General features: G+C 40.8%; 2 long non-coding RNA genes across 2 annotated transcripts; one reads left to right on the forward strand and one right to left on the reverse strand.

The window, feature by feature from the left end:
• Positions 1 to 608: 608 nt before the first annotated feature.
• Positions 609 to 2177, forward strand: LOC120406032. The gene is made up of 3 exons (XR_005599045.1): positions 609 to 713; positions 1618 to 1661; positions 2079 to 2177. It is a non-coding gene; the product is annotated as an uncharacterized LOC120406032 (long non-coding RNA).
• A 12282-nt stretch (positions 2178 to 14459) lies between these two features.
• LOC120406033 lies at positions 14460 to 22319 on the reverse strand. Its single transcript, XR_005599046.1, has 4 exons — positions 22294 to 22319; positions 21847 to 21973; positions 20498 to 20548; positions 14460 to 14628 (listed from the first exon to the last, which is right to left on the reverse strand). It is a non-coding gene; the product is annotated as an uncharacterized LOC120406033 (long non-coding RNA).
• Positions 22320 to 24028: the final 1709 nt, after the last annotated feature.

Below are 24028 nucleotides of genomic sequence, written 5' to 3' on the forward strand. Positions count from 1 at the left end.
ATACATCTGGAAGCTGAAGCTAGACAAATTCAGACCAGAAATAAGGTTCACATTTTGAAACAGCAATGGCAATTAACCCATCAGAACAAGTTATCTAAGGATGTGGTGAATTCCCTATCACTCAAAGTCTTTAAATCAAGACTTGATATCTTTCTGAAAGATATGGTCTAGCTCAAACGGAAGCAATGGGCTTGATGCAGAAATTATGTGAGGGGAGGTTCTTTGGCCTGTGTTATGCAGGAGGTCAGACTAGATGATCATAATGATTCCTTCTGGCTTTACAATCTATTAATTTGACTGAGTGAATAAATACCACTCAGCATAAATTTAGCAGAATCAGGCTGCTAATTTGCTAATTTAACTCCTCTTCCTGTCTGCAACTGTGCCTGATCTTAAACATGATCTGAGAAGTCAAATTTCTTGTGCATGCACTCACTCTTTCTCACCCTCCTGAACCCCTTTGGCCTAAGAATCCTCACAGAATGGACAGGGGAGGGCTACAAAACAATTAAACCAGAGGCAGGTGTGGGTAGGGTTGTGCTGTTGAGTCAATGCTTAATTTGTAATGAAAGAGGTGCCAGGGCTCAAGCAATGTTTTACATTCAAAACTGATGCAGCAAACCCAGAGGTGCTCGGGCTATGAACTGCCATGCTTAGAGGTGCTGGGAGAGGTGCTCAGGCCTGGCACAGATTAAGCACTGTGTTTAGTAAAGGTGAGGAGTGCAGCCATGGGGGTAGTGGGAGTGGAATCTGGATGGGGTACCTTGAAAATCTAGGTCTGGCCCTGCTTATGTTAAACTATGGCTGCTGCAATAGAATTGGTTACTGTAGATCAGTGGTTCTCAACCAGTGGCCCGCAGGCCGCTTGTGGCCCAATGAGCACACAACTGCGGCCCATGTGATATCCTCAGGGCCATACAGGTAGTATATATCTTGTGTGGATGTGGCCCACATAACACATAGAGAGTTGCATATGCAGCCCACAATGGTAAATAGGTTGAGAATCACTGCTGTAGATTCACAGAAGAATTAACATGTTGGACTGTTTTGAATAAGAGACCTAGGCACCTATCATCAGTGTTGGGCCAACTTTCATGAGTTTAATTGCAAGTCTCATAATATTTGGAGGTTTTTCTTAAAGCTCCAGCTCCTGGAGATATGCACTTGTGAAAACTGGAGTTTTTATGGGGGAAAAAAAACTTTTGGCCCTCATGATTGCAGAGGAAAGCTTGAAATCACAAACCAAATGTATACTAAATACTCAAACTAAAAGGCAAATAAAGTGAACCCCAAAAAATATTTTTTAGAGTCTCATGATTTGAGTTCTTGGGGTTTGCAATAATGCATTATGTAATCAATAGCTTTGTGCCTTGTGGGTTTAGATTGTTAAGCAACTTTCTTCCATGGATTGTGGGCTAAACGCATCCCCTATGTAACACTAATGAAATCACAGATTCACCCAGAATTAACTTGGCCCTGTGTTTACAAGTCTATCCATCTTAACTCATTTTCATGGTGGTTTTTTTTTTTTTCAAATCAGTTACTGGCAATTGTCCACCAGGTGGCAATAAAGCCTCATTTAACACAAGTGAATTATATTTTTGTGTCTTGCTTCAGATGACTGCATGACCAATACCATGGCTCCAATTCAGTAATTACCGGTAAGCCTGGTTTGTTTATACATATAGTACTCTGTATGCAGTCAGAAAACTCTTGTTCTATACACTGTCAGCAATTATAAAACCTGTTCATCTATATTAGTGTGTGGTTATGCAGTTAATAAACTGGGTTGAAATCTGGAACTCTAACAAACTGTAACAAAGTGATTTCTTGACAATGCTTGCTGTTAGAGTAAAAGCTGGAGCAGTCACCATTTCCACCAATAGCAAGGATTTGTGCAGGCTTCAATCTGTGGCTATTATGAACGGATAGCGTATCAAGTTTCATAATGTGGGTTATCACTGTGTGTCTTGGCAATTTATGTTCTTGTTTAGTCTGAAAAATCAGTGCTATATTTTATGAGTCATTGATTTAGCTAAATACATTCAATATATTCTTCTGGTTTTTATATTTTGCAGTTCTCCAGGGATAACTAAGTTCACCAGAAGCAATGATGTAAGACTGTGCAAAAGAATATCAATGCTCAGTTTTATTTAGTTGTATTATCTATATTCCACCAAATATTTCATTAAAAACAATATAGGCTTCTCAATAACATCTACCCCTATACATATTGTAGTCTGATTGGCCTGGGTGATTAGCCAATATTCTGGGCCTTGTAGGATTGTTTCTGTGAGGAGGAGAAATTGATTATATGAGTCAGATATATTCTTTGGTACAATCCTGTTTATTTACAATGCAGTATGGATTAAAATATTTAAAAAATTTGGTTTATTTATTTAGATTTTTAAAATTTAAATACATTTCTTTTAAATATATATATAAATTTGAAATTATTAAACCTATATTAAGGCCTCAATTTAGTATAATCTATTAAAATAATTTAAAGTTAAATAAAAAATATTCAAGCCAGTATTTGCTGCCAAAGCTCTAAAGAAAATCAAACCACTGAATTGGTGGAAGTCACTGGCTAAGCACATGGAACCGGAATTTGTTGAAACCAGCTTTTGACAGCTGTAGGCTCTTTTGCAGGTACAGAGGGAATACTGTATTGTCTTCATTTCAGTTTATTTGACTAGTTCAGTTCAATGACTAGTTCATTCAAAGTTAAGAAACCAAGTGGTTGAAAAAGCATGAAAGTTTGTTTCCACTACCACTCTGTGAATAAAAATAATATGTGAGGCTGGGATCTACTAATTTTAAAACCTTGAAGGACATGATGAACCGAAGCAATCAGTTCAATACTCCAAGTACAGACCTTTCCTTGTTTAAAAATAAACCAGTTTTAAATGCAAAACATGTTCTGCTACTTTCCTTATGTATCCCACACATTTAAGGTTATTTATTAGTTTACATAAAACTATTTTAAAATACTAAGTTTTATGAATTTTAACTGAATTCCAGCTCCCATCCAAATGCTGCTTGACGTGAGTTGCAATTAAAAAATTAATCTATTCAATAAGAAATGCATCATTAACCATTTTCTAACATAATTAAAATGTAAAATTTAAGAATCTGAATAAATATAATTTAAGGTAAATAATTACTTGTATAAAAAGCGTGCATAGATAGTATATCCTGGTTAGCAAAAAAGAGTACCAAATTTAGTGTAAAGGTTATATTTAATTGCAAAGCAACATGTTGATTCTCCTTAAAACATCTCTTTAGGAAAAGTACAAATATAAACCAAGATTAAAATTGATGTTTTAAATCAAGGTTTCCTGCTTGTTATATAAATAATAAAATCAGCACTTTAAATCACTTTCATTTAGATCGATCCATCCTGTTACAAAGAATGTGCAAAATCCTGTTTCCCTGATTATAGTAAGAACACACAGCATGCCTTTCTTGTTCACTATTTCCAAATGTGTCCTCCAGTCAGTTCTGTGCACCAGTTGCTCTGTGTCTCTGACCTCACTCAGGGCCATGCTTGATTGTTTCAATTGCTGCATCCTGGCTTTCTGCATCTAACACACAGCTTGACAAACATTTTCCCAGCCCTCCTGCTTGTAACCAATCCCAGGAAAACCCCTCGCACCACATGGCTTAGCCCTGCTCAAGCTTTGCCATCTGCTCAAAACACTGGGCCAATAGCCTCCTACTGTTTCCAGCTATCACTACATTAAGGAGTATTAATTACACCTTCCACTTAGACTGAAACAAGGGTGCTTAGCACACCAATTGGCTTTAACCAGGTCTGCAATTGTCTGTGGATCAAAGATGGCAGCCATTGAGTTCTTCCAGCACAACAGTATTTAAATATAGTTGAAATTTGAAAAATAGTTTAAAAGCAGGTGCTGCTGCTACTTCATTGTCTCCCTTGCTCCCTTTACCAAACTGAATTACACCATCCCTTCCAGAGGGGGAGAGATAGCTCAGTGGTTTGAGCATTGGCCTACTAAACCCAGGGTTGTGAGTTCAATCCTTGAGGGGGGCCCTTTAGGGAACATGCAGGGGAAGAGTCTGGGGATTTGTCCTGTTTTGAGCAAGGGGTTGGACTAGAGGATCTCCTAAGGTCCCTTCCAACCCTGATATTCTATGATAACACAACCCTCAAAACTACCAAGTCAACACCCTTTCTTAAAAATCCAAAATCTTCACCCTTTGGAGTGGGGGACTCACAAGCCATCCTTTACCAAATGAACAATTTTACTCCTCTATCTCCTCACAGAGTTCTCAGGTCTCTTTTCTCAGCTCCTTCAGCACAGGTCTCAGTCAGAAGAGGGAAATGATTTATAGACCTGCCTCTGCTCCCATAGTTTCCATGATCTACAACTCCTAAAATGCCTCTTTCTGGGCTGAAATTAGTAAAAGGCCTGCATGTAATAGGCCAGCATGCCCTGTTACAAACATAAAAAGCCAGAAAATCCCTAATTTAGTCATTGCCCTTGCAACCTAGACCCAGCATTGTTTTCTACTCGTTATCTCACCCATGCCTCCACCTTTACACAAGATGGCCTTCCCTTATCTCTTGCTGCGTAGAAAGGTTAAAAATGGGACTTGAACTGAAATAGAAGGTTTATGTGTAAATTGTAGATTATTAGTTGATGGTTATGTTGAAATGATGTGTAGGAAGATTGTGATTAGAAGGATTTTTTTTAATGTGGACATAGTTTACAATAGGGTTTCTTTAAATGTGCCAATTTGCACCATGGGGCCTCAAACCTCCATCATGAGACTAACTAGGGAAGTGCCTCCTCAGTCCATCCTACTGCTGGGCTGTAACTTCTGTGCTGGGTTTCTGAATGGCACAGCACAGAGTTTTATCCCGTCTTCCCAAAGGCCTGTGCAAGCCCGAAGGCCCCTAGAGCTCTAGGCAACGTGCCAGCTTTGCCTGCTACTGCCGAGCCTATTGCCCTGAAGTCTTTGGGATGAATGGACTAGTGAGCAAGCTGGCATCATCAGAAAAACAGAAGAAGGTGCAGAACTTGACATTTCCATCAGCTGCTCTCAGTGCAGCTCAAACCAGCTATCCTGAATCAAAGGATTGACTTCTTTTAAAACTTCAGAAGTAGCCTATGCTACGTCCAATGTATCAGAGTAAGAGAATTTGTAGGATTGTAGGAGTGTGGTTGTTTAGCTAGAGTAGCCCAAAGAAATATGGGCAGAAAGGGAGCATTTGAAAGTGTTTTCTCTACAACAGTAGATATTTTCCTGAAAAAAATTATGTAGAAAAATCAATAAAACATTATTGTGCCAAATGTGCAGACTAAAATCAAGCATTAAAGTGTAAACCAAGGATTTTAATCCTGCCCTAAGTGCAAATCTCAACACAACCTTAATTATGCAACTGCCGCAGATGCCTTTATAATTTGGGTTTATACAATGTAGTTTTGAAGCTAGTAAAATAAGGCTCATACCACCTCAGTTGGTCTTAAATCTGTGTACAACACTGAAAGCTATAAAGGAAACTATAAAGTGCTATGTGTCAAATAACACAGCTTTTGTAGTGGCTTTGGATATAGAAGCCAATTACATTTTATTGATTTACCATTAGCAGTAAGAATGTTTATCATCATAATTGGTATTATCTTGTTACTACCTGTGTCACTGTTAGGAAAAATTTACCTAAGTTGAACAGGATTTAACTCCCATATATCCTCTAAAGTCAGTAGGAACTGAATTGCTAAAGCCCAAGCACCTCTGAAAGTTTAGAAAGCAGCTAAAGGTATATTTTACCTATTACACAAGTTAAAATAGTTATTTAAGAGCATCTTGTTTTCTACATGTCTTAAGTGTATAGGGCTATGGAATATTCTGATGTGGTTCCCTTGGTCTCCTCTGTTGAACCTGTTCCACTGTGGATAAATAATTAAAACATCCATAGGAACAGGAGGACTAAATTCTGTGTCTCTCAGGTCAGTGCTTTACAGAGCACAGAGTCAATCTTGTGCTTGTGCTGTCCCTGCCCAATGATTCTTCTATTATTCAGTTACACTTCAATAGCTTGACTATTGGGCCAGAGAGAGAGAGAGAAAACATAGGAATGATTCTGTAGCCTGGTGGTTAGAGCACTCGTGTGGGAGACCCAAGATCCAGTCCTCATGCTCCAATGATTTTTTAAAATTATTTATTCTCTGTGAAACAGCTTCAATAGAAGAGACTGAAGGAGCCCCACATAAGAATATGCTATATTCCAGTGGTTAGGATGCTCACATAAGAGGTGGCAGATGCCTATTCAAAGTCTTTCTCTTTCAGGTAACGGGGGTCTAGAACTGGATGTCTCCTATATCTCAGGTGAGTACCAAGAGATGTACCAGAGCACCATCTCAAGTGAGCCCTCTTCTTTCCCTACCCCCACCCTGCTGTTTTGTGTAAGCTCACCTATAGGGGCCCAATCTAATAGGTGAGATCTGAGCATGCTTATTTGTCCGGGCCTTGCCAACAAGTTAGGTGGAGGAACGCCCCATTCATGGCTTGCTTAGGTGTCTGGACACTTGGTGCGGTGAGGCAGAAATGTAGGCATCTTGGGAAGTTTTAATGCAAAAATTTAGACATCAAATGAGTTTAGGTGCCGATAGAATTCTGGGCCAATTGAGTAGGGGTTTTGTGAATACCGGTGGGGACTGATTCTGGGATTTAGGTACCTAAAGTGCAAATTAGGTGCTTAAGTCCTTTTGTAAGCCTAGAACCTAGGGCCAGAATCACAAAGGTATTTAGGCACCTAAAGATGCAACTAGGAACCTAGGGGATTTTCAACGATACCCAACTCCTTAGGTGCCCAGATGTTTTTTAAAACCCAACTAGGCATCTATCAGCATCTTTAGGCATCTAAATACCATTACAAATCTGGTCCTCAATTTCCAGTGAAATTGGGGTGTCTAATTCTCTTAGGGTTTGTCTACCCACAAAAGTTATATTGATTTAACTAAAACCGTCATAGTTATACCAGTACAACCCCTACTATGGATGATTTTATAATTGTATAAAGGTGCTTTATATTAGCATAGCTATTCCCATATGGGAAAAGTAAAAAGCTAGACCAGTATAAGGTGCCTTTATAGTGGTATAACTGTGTTCACCCCAGGGGTTGTACTGGTATAACTATTCAGTTTTTAAAAAATCAATGATGGTTATAACCAGTACAAAAATTGTGTGTAGAATAGGCCAAAGTCTCCTTTGAAAATCCCAGCCTGAAAGCATCATGGTGAGCCCACTGTTTTAAAAAGCTTTTTGGGGGGTCATATAGAAGCTATTTAGATTGACGTCTTGATAACCTTCTACCAAAGGCAAAGATTAGAGACTGGAGAGAAGATCTCCGAGAAAGTCAAGACTTTTAAATCCAGTATGGTTTTTTTAACATCTTTCCATTTGGATCAAGACCATTTAATGACATAGCAATGGCCACACTGAAGAACAGTCATCCATGAACAATGGCAGAAAGTTTCCTGTCCTTGCTGCTACTGATCTACTGGCAAGCTTTTATACCATTGAAAACGGTATTGATGGGTAGGTTGCGACATGTGGCAGTAATGGTCAAAACAGCTCTTCAGTGGTTGAGCTCATTCTTATTACAAAAGGCCTCAAAGCTGGTGATGGACACTTGCCATATCATCACCTGAGTTCCCTTTATGGGGTGCCACAATTCCCCTGACCCCCAATATTCAACATTTGGGCACACTCTTTAAGAAAGATGTGAATAGACTGGAAAGAGTTCAGATGAGAGAGAGAAAAATATCAACGGTTTAGAAAACATGATCTATCAGGAATGGTTCAAAGGACTGGGCATGTTTAGTCTAGAGAAGGCTGAGGAAGGACCTGATAGTCTTCAGGCATGTTCAGGGCTGGTTTAAAGAGAAGGTTTCAAAGAACAGATTTGTCAGGGATGGTCTAAGTATACTTAATCCTGTCTCAGTGCAGGGGGATGAACTAATGATGTCTTGAAGTCCCTTCCAGCCCTAGTTTTTTATGATTACATAATTTTATATATGAGAATACTAGGAGATATTCTAAAGGATTGTAAAGGGCTGAGATATCACCAGTGATACACAGCTGCTTGTCTCTTTACCTGTTGAGCTGTCTCAACTATCTCATTAACCTGTGGACTTTTTTGCTTGAGTAAGGGGCAACTGGCTCAAGTTCAATCAGAATTAAACTGAGGCAATTCAGTGAATTGAGCAAAATGCCTATAGGAAATTGAGAGATTTGTGCACCCTTCTATTTGAGGTGCAAGGTCCAGAATTAAGGAGCTTCAGCGTGGAAGTCCATATTGCACCAGTACCTCAGATAACTTTTATCATTTCCACATACTCCAGAAGCTGTCCTTTTAGCTCTCTTTGTCCTCAAGACAAGCATTCAGCATTTGGCTAATTTGCTCCTACTTGGACTTCTCTGGAATTCAATTTTACTTATTGCATAGGATGTTGTGAGGATTACTTAATTCATGTTTGTCTAGTGCTTTGAATATGGAAAATGCTCTGCAAGTGTTCTCGGAAGCTGCAGAATATGGTTTTCCCCTCGTGAAGGAGGCAAAGGCATTAGTAACATCTGCTACCCTCATTCTGTCCTCAGTCTAGCACTTAAGACATCTTGCTCCCCCTATGTTCCTTTTAGGCAGTTGGATGTCCTTGTTGTCAGTTCTGATTCAGGATATTGATTCAAGGGACTTCCTGAATATATTTGGCAGAGTTCTTCTGATGCAGTCTTTAATTCATGGTATGAAGCCCTTCAATCTGGGCCAGTTCATTCTTGGTCATGTCTCTTATTTTTCACAATCTTTTCTTTTTTGGATAATTCTCCTTCAAAACTCCAAATCATCACAACCCACTCTGATGTATTTTTTAACTGGCCAGATCCTGGGCCTTTTCATTTTTAGCCATTTTGAGACATTTATTTTGTTTTTTTCTAAAATGTCTAGTATCTGATGCCTCTGATGGGACCTTTATAAAATAATGTAAAATAGCAATATATAATATAAAAATTAGCAATTAAATAAATTACCATCAGTAATGAATATTTTATTGAAGACAAGGAGAAAAGATTTTCAAATATTATTCTCTCCAAGTATTTTGCTCTCTGGCTGCATTACATGAGGCAGAAATCTGAATATCAGTAGTTGTGTGCTAGTTGACATCTGTGCTATCTGGATGCGGCTGGCCATGCTTTTCATTTTTTCAACTACTAGAACAGGAGTTATCCCTTAAGCGACAACATCTTGTGGGTCTAACGCTTACTTTTCTCCCTGAGTCGCTACTTATACTACCTGCTGCATTTTTTCGGTTATGCCTCTTCAAAGGATCTCCACTTGCAGGGACTGTCAGTGTAAAGGAACCAAAATGGATTACAAGGAGAGGAGAAACTCAGCACTTTAAGCCACAATAGGGCTCTAATCTTATAAAGATGTGTACATATGGTACATTCATCACTCTGGATAAAGGTTTTTCATATGCATTTTCCATTAAAGCAAATAACCCGTGTGCATCCAGAGTGTGGAAACAAAATAGTATCCTGTAGGAATAGCAATACATATTAGGTAAAATGCCCCTACTCCTACCAGATTATTCATGAGGATTATAAATAAAACAGCCTCACATCATTTCCAGTGGCATCCTGACAGACATCTCCTGACTCAATTAATTGCTGTTTTCTAGTTATCTTTATTTGCAATCCTTTTTCAAGTTTTCAGTCCACTGTATTTAAAATTTTGCAAAAAAGTTTAATTGCAATATACACTGCTGCATTCCATTCATTCATTCTATCTAGTAATTCAGTCAAAATAATCTAGTTAATCTGGCATGATTTGTTTAGTAGACAAACATATTGTTCATTAATCATAATTCCATTGATTTTCAATGGGAATTAGAAGCCTAACTCACATAGGTGCTTTTGTAAATCTTACTAGACCCTTACCTGCATCTGTAGCTCTAAAGTCCAGTCCATAAGATAAACATAAACAGAGACAGGTGTCTAGTGGGATTTTCAAAAGGTTCTAGGGGGGTGCAGGGCCCAGGACATTAGCAACTCTGCGCCTATCTGCCAGGGAGTGCTCCCCCTGGCTCTGCCCAGGCCCTGCCCCCACTCCACCCCTTCCCCCAAGGCACCATGCCTACCCTGCTTCTTCCCACTCTCGCCCACTCCCCCGAGTGCGCCGCATCCTCGCTCCTTCCCCCTCCCCTCCAGTACCTCCTGACGCCACGAAACATCTTATTTGTGGCAGGCAGTAGGCGCTGTGAGGGAGGGTGAGATGCTGATTGGAGGGCCCTCTGGCAGGCAGGAGGCACTGGGGGTAGATTTTAGTAGGGGGCTCCACCTCGCCACCCTACCCCCTGCTCACCCGCCCACCTCACCTCCCCACCCGCGGGGCCCCCCAAAGCGCAGCCCTGATTTGCCATACCCAAGGGACAGCTCTGGTCCTAGGCACCCAACTCCTAGTGATTTTCTAATGATTTCATTGGTAGTCAGGTGCATAGGCACTTCTGAAAATCCCACTAGGCACCTACATCTTTAGGTGCATAAATATCTTAAAATCTGAACCTAAGTCCCTTTTGAAAATGAAATTTAGGCTTCTTAGGCTCTGTCTGCACTAAAGACTTCTTCTACCATAGCTGTGTTGCTCAAGGGTGTGAAGAGGTGTGATCCCTGACCCACATAGCTGTACTGGCAGAAGCCCCTAGTACAGATACTATTATGCCCACAAAATTGTGCTTTTAGTTATATAGTTTAGTTTGCTTATGTGGGGTGGTTTTACTGTACCAGTACAAAGCACAGGTTGACCAGCATAGCTGTGTCCACACTAGACACACTTTGCCAGCATAGTATACTGGTATTCCTATATAGGTAAAGCACTCCAAGGGTATGTCTACACTATGAAATTAGGTCGAATTTATAGAAGTTTTTTTTTAGAAATAGTTTTTATACAGTCGATTGTGTGTGTCCCCACACAAAATGCTCTAAGTGCATTAAGTCAGCGGACTGCATCAACAGTACCGAGGCTAGCGTCAACTTCTGGAGCATTGCACTGTGGGTAGCTATCCCACAGTTCCCCCAGTCTCCACTGCCCACTGGAATTCTGGGTTGAGATCCCAATGCCTAATGGGGCAAAAACAGTGTAGCGGGTGGTTCTGGGTTCATGTCGTCAGGGCCCCCTCTCCCTCCCTCCCTCCTGAAAGCAACGGCAGACAATCATTTCACGCTATTTTTCCTGGGTTATTTGTGCAGACGCCACATCATGGCAAGCATGGAGCCTGCTCAGCTCACCGTCACCGTATGTCTCCTGGGTGCTGGCAGACGTGGGTCTGCATTGCTACGCAGCAGCAGCTCATTGCCTTTTGGCAGCAGACGGTGCATTACGATTGGTAGCCATCGTTGTTGTATTCCTGGGTGCTCTTTTAGCTGACCTTAGTGAGGTCGGTCATGGGCGCCTGGACAGACATGGGAGCGACTCAGCCAGGTCATTCCCATCTTCTGCCGAGCACCCAGGAGATGACAATGGCTAGCAATCGTACTGCACCATCTTCTGGTGAGCAGCCAGGAGATGACAATGGCTAGCAGTCATACTGCACCGTCTGCTGCCAGCCTAAGATGTAAAAGATAGATGGAGTGGATTAAAACAAGAAATTGACCCGACAATGTGCACATCATGCTGATGAGCTCTGCATGGTCACCTGTGCTGATCAGCTCGCCACGCTGGCCAAACAGGAAATGAAATTCAAAAGTTCGCAGGCCTTTTCCTGTCCACCTGGCCAGTGCATCTGAGTTGAGGGTGCTGTCCAGAGCGGTCACAATGGAGCACTCTGGGATAGCTCCCGGAGGCCAATACCGTCGAATTGCGTCCACACTACCCCAAATTCGACCTGGCAAGGCCGATTTCAGCATTAATCCCCTCGTCGGAGGTGGAGTAAAGAAATCGTTTTATAGAGTCCTTTAAGTCGGAAAAAAGGGCTTGGTCGTGTGGATGGGGTGCAGTGTTAAATCGAGGTAACGCTGCTAAATTCGACCTACAATCGTACTGTAGACCAGGCCCAAGTGTAAATATGGCCTGTGCTATTTAGGTGCTTTTGAAAATGTTACCCAAGGTCCTTGTCCTGAGGAGCTTGTGAAGTTTCAGTATTGCCTCCAAATAATTGCAACCACATTTCTATCCCCATCAAGAACTGAGCACATTTAGGAATCGTGGTTTAAATTCTCAGAAGTGACTAATGATTTTAGGTGTCTCAAATTAAGACACCTGTAAAGGGATCTGATCTTCAAAGAGGGTTCCTCCTCAATGGTTTCTGAAAATCAGGCTTCTTCTAAGGTGCTTCAGTTTGGGTACCCAACAATTGAGGTGCCCAAAATCAATAGTCCCTTTTGAAAATTTCAGCCTATGGCTATTGAAATTAGAGCAAAAATTACTTGAAAATTGTATATCTGCCAGGCTGTATCTGCAAAATTAACTAAAAAGTACACACACAAAATAAAGATCTGAAGAGGTCCAAATTTTCACCCTGGCCTCTATATTAGCATGCAGAAAAATGGTCGTTAGATATGAGTGCCCAATCAATCTATTTGCATAAACAAATTCTATTTACACACTCAAATGATAATGAGCTCAAAATTGTGTAACAAATGTAAAGGCAGTGTGTTTAATATATTAATCTGTTTATAATTACATTTCGTTGTAGAAGAGCTTTTTCTTCCTGCATTATATAAGACTTTGTCCTAATATTTTTTTAAAAGATAAATTGATTTGATTTAGCTGCAGGCTAACTGCAGTTTTTGCGTATTATTTGTCCTATTTTTTTCCTTTGCTTTCTCTGAGGAATTACATAACTTTTTCATTTCTAATGACTTTTGCCTAAATATAAAACTGTGGCATTATATTATACACCTCCTTTGGCTCCAGACCAACTGGTTCAAGGCCAAAGAGAAGTCTATAATCATATCCCAGAATGCTCGGTGAAGACTTTTTTTTTTTTTTAAATAAGTGGTTCAGCAGGTAAATTGGTATTTAGTTGAAACTGGTCTTATCCTTAAAATGGCACCTAATACTCTCAATTAATAAAAGGTCACTTGAATATATATGTAACTTTGTGCATTTTGGATGCTATCTGAAATCCATGTGTAGTCGCAATTTGTACAATAGCCAAAACATTACTGTGTTTTGACAAAGCAGACAAGAATGACTTTTGTGATTTAAATGAACTAAAATCACAAGCAAGATTAACCTGTGAAAAGACCACTAAAAGCTCTATCTCGATTTACTTCTAGGCCAGGGGTTCTCAAACTTCATTGCACCACGACCCGCTTCTGACAACAAAAATTACTTCATGACCCCAGGAGAGGGGATAGAAGCCTGAGCCCGTCGAGCCCCACTGCCCCGGGTGGGGGGCCGAAGCCCAAGCCCCACCGCTCAGGGCTTCAGCCCCTGGCAGGGGGCCTGTAACCTGAGCCCTGCTGCTCAGGGCTGAAGCCCTCAGGCTTTGGCCTGGGCAGTGGGGCTTGGGCTTCAGCTCCAGGCCCCAGCAAGTCTAAGCCAGGCCTGGCAACCCCATTCAAAAGGGGTCACCACCCACTTTGGGGTCCTGCCCCACACTTTAAGAACCGCTGTTCTAGAGAATCTGAGCACCTGCAGCTCCCATCTACTCCAGTCCGATTTGTGGGTGCTATTTAAATCTGAAACTCAGGGTCATTTTTATTTAAGAGTCTAAATGTGAATTTAGGAGCTTAACTTTAGGCATCCAGATTTGAAAAATAGATTGGTGAATATCTTCCACATGTTCAAATATTCCAGTCTAGAACACCACATTTCTTAATCACTGATTACATTTCTTAATTCTCATATGTCTGAGATTCATATCCCCTTTCTCAACGATTTTGAATGAGTAGATTTTACCTCTTTATTACCATTCTTTCATTCCCACCCAGGTCATCTCTAAGGGTGGGCCTTACAAGTTAGGTTGACATAGCTATGTCAGTCAGTCAGGGGTATGAAAAACCTCACCCCTGACCAACACAGCTAAACGGACCTAACGCCTAATGTAGATGCAGCTATGTAGATGGAAGGTGCATCCATCAACGTAGCTAACTTTTTGTCTAGGGAAGTGGTTTGTCTACTCCAATGGAAAAACCCATTGCATCAGTGTAGGCTGCATTTTCACTATGGAGATTTGGCTGTGCTGGTATAGTCTCCATAGTGTAGACACAACCTTAGTACAGTATTAATATAGAATAACCAGAGAATCACTGTTTTTTTGCATATTTTATGTTACTGCTTTTAACACCGTCAGGTCTTCCTCTTTGTCTCCAACCTGATAGTTTTTGATCATTCACCGAAGATTAACTACCAGGTGTATTTATTAACACAAACATTTCTTCATCCATTTCAACATGAATATCTGACAATTTAATTAAAACCCACCCTTAAAAGTCTGTCACATACTGATTGTCACTTTTGTTTTCTTGGTTTGTACGTTAGGGAAGAAGGATGGGTTTATGATTCAAGGAATTGAATTCTATTTCCACCTCTGCCACGCGTGTCAGGTATCCTTGAGTACGTCACTTAACCTCTCTGAGCTTCAGTTTCTCCATCTGCATAACAATAATTAATACTTAACTACCTTACAAGGCTGCTGCTAAGGTTAATTCACTAATGTTTGCCATGTGCTTTCAGATCTTCAGATGTAATAAGCTCAATACTAGCAGTAGCCAGTGTGTATTTGCAAAGATTATTGGTTTGTTTAAAAAAAAGGATTAGTGGTCTGAGATCTGTTTGATTTAAAGGAGCTATTCTCTCTTCACTACATGCAGGTGCAGCCTCTTTTTGCATTAAACACAGATACGTAGAGGACTGAGTGCCTTTGAATAAATAAACTGGTAGGACAGCTGGCAAACAACAACAACTAACACTTTCTTCTTTATTTCAGCAGAGTGTGTGTCTTTTTATGAAAGCTTTTGTTGCACAAGCAATTGCTGCATTGTTCTGCATCAGCACTGTTCCTAATCCTGATTTGGGAGCATCAGCTGATAACTTGACAGGGTGTGACACATGGTATGTTAAAGTGTTTTCAGCTGCATTGACATGATAAATTGCAATGGCTCCAAAAGAACCAATTCAGTTGACTGTGGCAATGAACCACAAATTGCAAAGACGACTATACATGGCAGATGAGTATGCAGCGTCTTTAAGGCTGAACATGTCAATATGCACGAGTAATTTTCTCGTTTAAATTATTTTTTAAAAGAAAGGGACTTACTCCTCTTTGTAAAGAAACAAAAATTTATACTTAAGCAGTGGTGAAAATGAAAATCCTAGTAATCTGCTGTCCAGTCCTGTTGGTTGGAGTGTGCACCTTGCTAGAACCGTATCACTTTCTCCATTTCCATATGGAGAGAAGCCTCTACAGTACCTCCAATCCCTAAACCCCCTCTCAGACTGAGAACTTGACATGATTGATACATACTCTGGTCACAACAGGACATAGGTTGCCCTGTCTACTTGTTCCTCCCGCCACACCTCCTTTGTTTGTCACAACCTTAATATTATTTAAACATATTAGGCCGCATTCATCCTTGGTACAACTCTATTCTATTGCAACAGGGATGTATTTGGTCCAAATTTGGCCATAGTCTGCTCTGTTACAAAGGTGAGTTGTATTGGTATGACTGAGAGCAGAATTTGCCTCAATTTTATTACAGTAAACAAGATTTTATTCTAGTATAATTGCTAAGAATAACTGCCAGTAGAGACAAGTTTAGCATACTTCCTATTTGCACAACCAGGGCTTCTTTTCAGTTCACTATGTAACACTACAACTACTTACTACAAACTACATGAGTATCATTTTTACATTTTGCTTGTGGTAGCATTCAGGGTGCACGCTCCATGGACCAAATTCTGCTGATTTACATCTTTGTAATGTCAATGAACTCAATGAGATTCCAGAGCAAGTAAATCAGAGCAGAATTTGACTTAATGAATCAAGCCAATGGTGACCAATTCCACTACTAGGTTGTTTGTTCTGTTGCCTGCCCACTAGTTTGTTTTTTTTTAAAAAGGCACAAACAAGTATAGCATTTTCTCAGAGATCACTAACTTTAGCTAAAGATTGCTGTTCCATGACTGTATACCTCCACACCAGGGATGTGTATTATATGTTGTGCACTAGTCGCTTGATTCTGTACAAGACACACTATTAGGAGGAGGATTTTACAATCAATTGAGCAGACATAGCAAAATGACATGCAACAGAAAACCCTGAGGAAAGAACAGTATTTGTTTTATAAGATATAGTTAATTTAATAGTCTGCCTTTTGCATCCTTCTGGGAGAAGTGAGGGTTTTTTTAGGAGAGATATGAATGAGAAACAAGGGGGGAGCCAGTGTATTGGGAATACATGGGAATGTATCACTCCATTCATGAAGCAGCGTAGAAAAAAACATAAACGTGGGAATAGGAGAAGGAAATAAAGAATGCATGAAATTCTAGTGTGTCTTAGTCAAGTCTAGTATTTGTAGAGAATAGTAAAACCAAATTTCAACATCTATGAATGAAAAGATCTTAGGGCTAAGCACTTCTACTCATAATTCCTTTTCTTCATTGGCACTGACTGAAGGAGCTCTGCAGCTTTTCACGAAAAACAGCAGAAATGTGGAATATTCCTCCTCTCACTTATGTCATGACCAAACCAGTGTGATGAAACATGGATTGAACATGCAGTTGATAACTTAGGTTATCTGTGGCGCATAAACAAAAATATTTTCAAGCACCCAATTGTGGTAGATAGTTTTGAGGGTAGAATCTGTCTCGCTAAAATGCTCCCCTGTAGCTTATTTTCCCCTTTTATGAGACAATAGAAAGAAATTTAAGTGATGTGTATTACTCCAGGAGTGGAGAGTTTGGTAGTACCAAGTCAGATTGTCATAAAGCAGTCAGGATCTTGAGAATTAGATAAGAGTATTCCACTGCACAGTGGACTTAGCTGTGGCCTAGACACACTGGGTACTTTACTAACAGCTCTGTTTCTGTGGCTTGCCAAGAAATGTGAAAAGAGACCTGGGCACCAAAACTAAACTTAAAAACTGGTGTTTGTGGAAGGTTCCTACAACACATCAGTGATCGGGGCTGTAGTGGAAGATTAATTTTGTTTTGTTAAAAACAAAGTCTAGAAGACAAGTGAAATCAACATACAACTAGGAGGTCCTGCAGTGGCAACTTCTGATTTGTGAATGTGGCAAGGTACTTCATAATGACCTCATTCCTTATACTCTTCTACTGTAACCACCGGTAGCAATCTATCTATGACAACAGTTACGCATAAGCTGGCGATTAAACCGATCACAAACTCTCTGATGGCTAGCGCTCATTTTGTGTATCTAGTGTGCAAAGTGCAGGGCTCTGTCAGTCTTTGGCACTCCTTTTCTCAACCTCTAATAATATATACTCCTTTTCCTGCTCTGCAGGTTGTAGCATTATGGGGTGGGCTGGGGCTGAGCAGGATGAACGGCTACAAGCTATTCAGTACAGCAGTCACAAGTTATTTGCTCACAGAAAGTGCTGAGCAAGCAGATTGCTATATGACATGAAGATCTCTGGGTAGGACTGGGTCCTATATAGGGACATTTTTTTAAGAGTACGATCACTGTTCTGGAAATGCAGATCACCAAAGAACAGAAGAACCTATGCAGTGGGGGCTATGCAGAACTGTAGCTGGTTTGGGATACTGCTGTCCTCCTCAATGGCCATTAGAACAGAGAAGCATTTTCTCAGTGCATATGCTCAAAGAGGTATATTTTTAGTAAGAGAGGGAAATTAGCTCTTTATACTTCTTATTCACATATTCTGTCTGAAACTATCCCATTGTATCACGCTCTGTCAGTTGGCTTTTCTGTGACAGTCAGTCTGTCAGTGTTGATTACTTATCTGCTCGCAGATCTCTCCTCTCTTCCCTTTTGTCCATTGATATGGTTATTGACTCTCTCCATTTTTCACTCTTCTCCATCCTTGATTCTTTTGCCCCTTCTCCTATCACAAGGTCCTCCCTGACAACTGCCAGCTCTGGCTCACCCCCAACATCCATTTCCTCTGCTCCTGCTCTCACATTGCAGAGTGACTCTGTTGGAAATCCCGTGACCAGACTGACTTCCTCTGCTACAAATTAATTCTCTCCTCCTTCAGTTCAGCCCTCTGGCTAAACAACTCCACTTCTCCAACTTAACTGAATCCCACACTTGCTCTCCCAGCTGCCTTTTCACCACCTTTGAGTCACTTCTCAAACCCTCCCCTCCTCTTTGCCTCCACTTCTCTCTCCACACACAATTGTGCCAATTTCTTCCAAGAGAAAATTGACAAAATATGACATGGCCCTATCCCTCCTGAGAGCTTGCCTTGCCTTCCCTTCCCCTCCTACAATTCTCGCCTTCTTCTCCCCTGTCACAAATGCCGAAGTTTCTCATCTGCTCTCCTCTAACCCCTCCAGTGACCCCATCCCATCTCCCATGTGCCCACTTTCATTCCCTCCTTTCCCCTCCCACTCTCCTCTGGCTCTTTCTCCTCAAAACACAAACATGCTCTAGTCCAGAGTTTCTCAACCTTTTTGATACCAAGGACTAGCTTGCTGCCTTCCTAAAATGTGTCAGGGAGATCTCAGGGAACGGCGCAGGTCCACGGACCAGTTGTTGAGAAATTCTGATCTAGTCTCTTCCATCTTAAAAAAACCTTTGACTCTGTTTGCCTTTCCAACTACTGCCCTATCTCCATTTCATCTCTAATCTCATTGACCTCACTGTCTTCAATCGCTGTCTGGAGTTCCACTCCTCCAATTCTATCCTAGGCAAATCTAGCTTCAGCCCCTTGTATTCCACTGAAACTGCTCTCCCAGAGTCTCTGACTTTTTTCTAGCTAAAGATCAGAACCAATACTCCCTTCTCATCCTCCTTGCCCTACCACAGAATCATAGAAATGAAGGGTTGGAAGGGACCTTGAGAGGTCATCTAGTCCATTCCCCCGTGCTGAGGCAAGACCAACTTTACCTAGACCAGTGGTTATCAATCAGGGGTATGTGTACCCCCAGGGGTACTTAGAGGTCTTCCAGGGGGTACATCAACTCATCTAGATATTTGCCTAGTTTTACAACAGGCTACATAAAAAGCACTAGTGAAGTCAGTACAAACTAAAATTTCATACTGAGAATAACTTGTTTATACTGCTCTATATCCTGTACACTGAAATGTAAGTACAATATTTTATTCCAATTGATATATTTTATAATGATATGGTAAAATGAGAAATTTAGCAATTTTTCAGTAATAGTGTGCTGTGACACTTTTGTATTTTTATGTCTGATTTTGTAAGCAATTAGCTAAGTGAGGTGAAACTTAAGGGTACGCAAGACAAATCGGACTCCTGAAAAGGGGGTACAGTATCCTGGAAAGGTTGAGAACCACTGACCTAGCCCATCCCAAGTACACATATCAGCCATCTGTGACGGTCAGCGATGCTCTTCTTGAAATCTTGTCTTCCCTTGGCTTTGTGACTGTCCTCTCCAGTTTCTCATCCTGCCTTTCTAATCGCACCTTCAGCAGGACCTTCAGAGGATCCTCTTCATCCCCTTCTACAACTTTCTGTGGAGGTTCCCCAAGGTTCTTCTCTCTTCATCCCTCACCTCTGGGTAATCTCATCCACACACAAATTCAACTGTCATGTGTATGGTGACAACTCACAGGACTACCTCCCAACTAAAGACCTGTCTCCTTCTAAATCTTCTAATCTAAAATCTTGGCCTGTGTCTCTGACATCTCCTCATGGATGTCTAGCCTTCAAATCAAGCTATATGTGGCTAAAACAGAGTGACTGCTCTTGCCACGCTCCATGTCCTGCCCACTTCCTCCTTTCTCAATCAGTCACCATCAGGTCTGTCACGCAGGCCCATAACATGGGTGTCATCTTTGACCTGGACCTCTCCCTAAGTCCTCATATCCAGTCTACATCTAAATCTGGCTGATTCTTTCTGCATATCTTTTCTAAGATACAGCCCTTCTCATCCACCCACAAAGCTAAACCTCTTGCTCAAGGTGTCATCATCTTGCGTCTCAATTACTACAGCGGCCTTCTCTCTGGCCTTGGCACATGCATTCTTGCCCCTCTCTTCAGAGTGCTGCGGCAGTGATAATTTCCCTAGCGTGTCGCTTTGACCATATCACCCCTCTCTTTGAATCTCTTAACTAGCTCCTCCTTCTCTATCAAATCACACATTAAGTTGCTTGTATTCACTTTCAAGGCCCTTCTTGGGCAATCCCCAGCCTCTCATCTCTCATTTGCTTTCAGTGCTTGCCTCTGATTGGCCCATGATGCCAGCCTCCATCACCCACTTATTAAATTTTCAAACAATCACATGTATGCGTTCTCCCATGCTGCTCCATATGCTTGGGAAATACTTCCCATAAAGGTCTGCAAAGCTACCTCATTATCCACCTTCAAATCCATCCTCAAAACTCTTCTTTGCTGTGATGTCTACAAAAAAGAATTGACAATGATTAGGCTGCTGGTGTGCAGAGACCACTGCCTATCATGCTGACCAATACTGTCTCACTGTCTACCTGTACTCCCCCATCTATCTGTCTATCCATTTGTTGTCTCGTTTTATTCTTAGGTTGTAAGTTCTTCGGGGCAGGGACAGTATTTTGGCTCTGTTTGTACAGGGCCTAGCACAATGGGGTCCTGGTTCATGATGAGGGCTCCTAGGAACTACAGTAATACAAATAACAAATAGTAATAAATAAAGGGCATATTTCATAAGTACAGTGTATGAAATGTACTTGCTGAAATTAAAAAACATACATGAGTTTCCTCATATGCATAATCAATAGTGAGCTGTCTCAGTACATGCTAATTCTGCACATCTTTTAGCTAACTCAGGGATCCAAATGTAAAATCATAGACATTAGAGGTGGAAGAGACCTGCTCAGTCATCTTGTTAATCCCTTTACCGTTGCAAGTTTGTTCCCTATAGTATATTCTCAAGTGCACTTGGGGGCATCATATGGATTTGTGACACACTGCGTGACTTTGGCTCCACAAACCAATGAATGGATTACACTCACTCAGCTGTGGTTTATTCATTGGTTCAATTCAATAAACTCTGACTAGGGATACAAGCATTGCCAAAGTTAATTGATCAACTACAATAGCCATTGCTTCAGAGAAGTCCTTCCTATATCATTTCCATTTGTGGGGGCAGATTTCACTACAGTATAGGTAATATTTTTGTTTACTAACAAAGTCAAGAATAATTTGTAAAATGTTGCTTATAAGGTAGAAATATTATTCATCTTATTTATCCATCTCAACACTGTGTGGGAGAACACAGCTCAGTGGGAATTGCAATTCCCTCTCATATATTATGTATACAGCATTTTGTTAAACATGTAGGATACATCTTAGTAATGTAACAGCCATACAATTTTTGACTGAGGAATAATATGGTAATATGTTTTTCAGTTCAAACAAAGCTGTAACCCTAACTGCCTCATCTTGTAATATGTATTGCAGGCATACAATATTGTGGGTGTATATGTAATTTTGGATTCCATCAATCACAAATAGATTATTAGAAATACAAGTATATATTATATTAATTGTATCTCTTGCTAATGCATATGTTGGCTAGATTATTTAGAATGTCCAGTTTTAGCAAATTAAAATGAGTTTGATACTTAGTCTTAGTCACTGTTCTGGGTTATTTTTATTTAATATTTGCATTATGGTAGCACAGAGCAGCCCTAACCCAGATCAGATCCCATTGCACTTACCACTATACGAAGAGTGAGAGACATTTCCTGCTTCAAAGAGTGTACAGTCTATATAGATCAGACGGATAAAGGTTGCAAAAGGAAAACGGAGGCACAGAGAGTATCTCCTGAGTCTTAGTCCAGTGCCCTATAAAGAAAAAAATAATTAGAATCCCATCTTGGATTGGAGAACCAGAACAAACCTCATAGGAAACCTATACTTAGCCAGAGCTAAGACGTGAACAGTGGCCATCTTTGTCAGAACATGGAGCACGGATCTGGATATTTTGTACGTGCAAGATTGCCAAAGAAAACAGCAGTGTGTAATGTAAATGCTGCTGCTGTTATAGTACTCTGAGATACACCTAATTTTTTAGGGTTTCCCCCCCGCAAAACAAAAATCAGAATTGATCTCCCAGTGATTGAAAGAGATATAGACAAGCAGGTTAGGCCCAAAATTCCACCTACCATAAAATGCTCTGTGGTGGTGTAGGAGTATCCTGTAGATCCTAAAAACCTATTTCTGGAATCTGCTACTCCGCCAAGAAACTTTTAAAAAGCAAATAATATCCATTGTAAATGCTGATCTCCCACAAGCTTTGTTTTGCTGCTGAAAAGATGGCCATATACCCACCAGGTTAACTAATGAACTGTATTTACTAGAATTGTGCTGATGACATTGACATTATCAGTAATGCTTATGACAACAACACAGTCAATGAAGGAAAATCCATTTGGTTTGTATTCCCTGAGAAACAGAAGGGAAAATAAATCAATTATTTGCCAAAGAGAAAAAAGTAAATGATAGAAAAAAATTATGTCTTGGCCCTTAGAGAGCAAAAGTCAGAATCAAAATATACTTTGTATTATCACTTTAAATGGCTCTAAAGGTGATTCTCAGAATAGGATATTGTGGGTTTACAAGTATATTCTCTCATTACTTCCAAGTCAAATTTGCTCAGTTTTTCAGTCTAAAGATTAAGGGTGAAATCCTGGCTCCTTTGACTTCAATGGGAGTTTTGGAACCAGGTTTTCACCTATAGACTTAGTGCCCATTGAAGACTTAGCAATACAGCTATGGTCCTGATCTCTCCAGTGCTCTTTTCAACACTGGGATTATCCCTGACTTGCTTGGCTTTGCAGCCAAAGGCAGCCTACTGTCCCTTCATGGGGATAGACAGCTACTCTGACGCCGGATCCACAGACCAGGATGGCCTCCTAGAAGAGGAAGGCATAGAACCTCTGTTGTCTATTAGTGCGGGCTCAAGGAGGGTAGGCCCACACTGGGAGTAGCCATCTGTGAAATGGGAATCCTGAGATGTGAACATGTGTCTACCTCTAGGAACATGGAGGGGCATAACACAGAATCCTAGAAATGTAGGGCTAAAAGGGACCTTGAGAAGTCATCAAGTCCAGTCCATTGAACTGTGGCAGGATCAAGTAAACCTAGATCACCTCTGACAGGTGTTTGTCCAAGCTGTTTTTAAAAACTTCCTATGATGGGGATTTCACAACCTTCCTTGGAAGCCTATTCCAGATCTTAACTACCCTTACTGTTAGAACATTTTTCTTAATACCTAACCTAAATCTCCCTTGCTGAAGATTAAGCCCATTACAACTTGTCTGACCTTTAGTGGACATGGAGAACAATTGATCGCAGCCCTCCTTACAGCAGCCCTTAACATTTTGAAGACTGTGATCAGGTCTCTCCTCAGTCTTCTTTTCTCAAGACTAAACATGCCTACAGGATTGTTTGTTTTTAACCTTTCTTCATAGGTCAGGTTTTCTAAACCTTTTATAATTTTTGTTGCTCATCTCTGGACTCTCTCCAGTTTATCAACATTATTCCCCAAAGTGTGGTGCCCAGAACTGGACATAGTATACCAGCTGAGGCCTCACCAGTGCCGACTACAGCAGGACAATTACTTCCTGTGTCTTACATATGACATTCCTGTTAATATACCCCAGAATCCTAGCCTTTTTTGCAGTTGTGTCACCTCTTTGACTCTCTTTCAATTTGTGATCCACTATAAACCCCAGATCCTTTTCAGCAGTACTGCCACCTAGCCAGTTATTCCCCATTTTGTAGTTGTGCATTTGATTTTTTCTCCCTAAGTGAAGGATTTTGCAGAGTCATCCCTAAGGTATGGCGAATTGGGGCGACCGCCCCAGGCCCTGTGCTTTGGGGGGCCCCATGCTTCAC

This window comes from Mauremys reevesii, linkage group 5, assembly GCF_016161935.1.
Source record: "Mauremys reevesii isolate NIE-2019 linkage group 5, ASM1616193v1, whole genome shotgun sequence".
Lineage (NCBI taxonomy): Eukaryota > Metazoa > Chordata > Testudines > Geoemydidae > Mauremys > Mauremys reevesii.